The sequence below is a fragment of the Trachypithecus francoisi genome, unplaced genomic scaffold, assembly GCF_009764315.1.
Source record: "Trachypithecus francoisi isolate TF-2019V2 unplaced genomic scaffold, Tfra_2.0 Lachesis_group16, whole genome shotgun sequence".
Taxonomy (NCBI): Eukaryota; Metazoa; Chordata; class Mammalia; order Primates; family Cercopithecidae; genus Trachypithecus; species Trachypithecus francoisi.
In genome coordinates, this window is record NW_022681461.1 from 85,677,442 (window position 1) to 85,679,979 (window position 2,538).

Genomic DNA, 2,538 nt, shown 5'->3' on the forward strand with positions numbered 1-2,538 from the left:
GACTAGGAAATGAGATTTTGAATGAAGGGTACTTAGCAAAGTTTGACACATAGTAAGCACTCAACAAATGCAATCACTATTATGACCAACATTGTAATCCTTCATATTCTGAAAGCCTGTCAATGCCACACAGTATGCATTTGGGGAGAAGGCATCAAATGGGACAGAACATGTTCTGGAAATCATAAGAGCATAACAAGATTCAAGCTGCTCATATTAAGTCTTTGCATTTGTCCCCCTTCTATTCATTCTAAATAGGTCTGCTGGAGGTCCTCATTGATGACATTACCCAAGTCCCAAAGAATTTGTTTCAGGAATTTGAGAAGATGATAGGAAAGAATGTTCTCCAAGCTTTATACAACTTACCCAAGAATCTCAACTATAGAGATGGAGACAGAGATGAGAATATTATCTGGTAAGATTCAGCTCAAAAAATAAAACTTTATGTATAAAGTTATCTTGATTGCTTGGTTTCCTCTTGACCAACAACAATATCACTGAGTTTTGATAATTTCCACACTTTGTGGGTTGAGTTGCAACTGCCTAACAAAACTGGAGGGACTACAACGAGAGAAAAAGATACTATTCTCATTTCTACAGTCTGTCTTTAAGTTCTTCTAATGCTTGACACAGGTGCCTAGGTGTTGATAAGTTGGTTACAGCACAATCAAAATCAAAAAAAATTATTCCTATGCTTTTCTGACAGTTTATCTTCAGAACAAATCCTAATGGCAGTTAGTCACAGTGGGAATTTAAGTTTTCTCCCATGCTTTCTAAGTTTACTCCATTCACTTTAGAATGTATGTTTCATTTTGGAATCTATGATTTTTATGACTGAGAGACCTACATAGTGCAAGCTGAATAGAGGCCACTAATACATATAAATGGGGCTATTAACAAGAGAACTCATGATTGTTTTCAGTGAGAATTACAGGAGCTATTAATATAATGAAAGGAGTAACCTGGACATAACTCTACCCTTGTCATCTCAGTAACTGCTTAGGGGTCTTTTGTAATTTGCAAATGTTTATCATGAATTTCCATCTAGCCCCCCCATTGGGTCAAATAACACATTTGGCACCTCAGTAGAATTTATATTGCCATAAACAAAAACTTTAGTTGGTTATAGCTGAAGGGGCCTGGTTTCGAATGAAGGGGTTTCTAACACACTTGCACACCTTCTTTACCTCCATGGTAATAACATTTACGAATGCCAAATCTGTTCTGGATGCCATGTTAAATACTTTTATTGATGTTCTCTTTTAATCTTTTTAAATACATTTTATTGTGTATCTTTGAGGCTTACAACATGATGTTATAGGATACAAATAGATAGTAAAATGGTTACTGTATTAGTCTGTTTTCACGTTGCTGATAAAGACATACCAAAAACTGAGAAGAAAATGAGATTTTATTGGACTTACAGTTCCACATGGCTGGGGAGGCCTCCAAATCATGGCAGGAGGTGAATGGGACTTCTTACATGGGGGCAGCAAGAGAAAAATGAGAAGCAAAAGCAGAAACCCCTGATAAACCCATCAGATCTCGTAAGACTTATTCATTATCACCACAATAGCATGGGAAAGATTGGCCCTCATGATTCAATTACCTCCTCCACGGGTCCCTTCCACAACATGTGGGAATTATGGGAGATACAACTGAAGTTGAGATTTGGGTGGGGACACAGCCAAATCATATCATTCCGCCCGAGTCCCTCCAAATCTCATGTCTTCACATTTCAAAACCAATCATACCTTCCCAACAGTCCCCCAAAGTCTTAACTCATTTCAGCATTAACTCACAAGACCACAGTGAAAAGTCTCATCTGAGACAAGGCAAGTCTCTTCCACCTATGAGCTTACACAATCAAAAGCAAGCTAATTACTTCCTAGATACGATGAAAAATGGTAAATACAGCCTTTCCAAATGGGAGAAATTGGCCAAAATAAAGGGGTTACAGGGTCCACGCAAGTCCGAAATCCAGTGGGGCAGTCAAATTTTAAAACTCCAAAATGATCTCCTTTGACTCCAGTTCTCACATCTAGGTAACACTGATGCAAGAGGCAGATTCCCATAGTCTTATGCAGCTCTGCCCCTGTGGCCTTGCAGGGTACAGCCTCCCTCTTGGCTGCTTTCACAGGCTGGCATTGAGTGTCTGTGGCTTTTTCAGGCACCTGGTGCAAGCTGTTGGTGGATCTACCATTCCAGGATCTGGAGTATGGTGGTCCTCTTCTCACAGCTCCACTAGGCAGTGCCCCAGTAGGGACTCTGTGTAAGGACTCCAACCCCATATTTCCCTTCCACACTGCCCTAGCAGAGGTTCTCCGTAAGAGCCCCACCCCTGTAGCAAGCTTCTACCTGGGCATCCAGGCATTTTCATACATCTTCTGAAATCTAGGTGGAGGTTCCCCAACCTCAATTCTTGACTTCTGTGTACCCACAGGCTCAATACCACATGGAAGCTGCCAATGTTTGGGGCTTCCGCCCTCTGAAGTCACAGGCTGAGCTCTACATTGGCCCCTTTCAGCCATGGCTGGA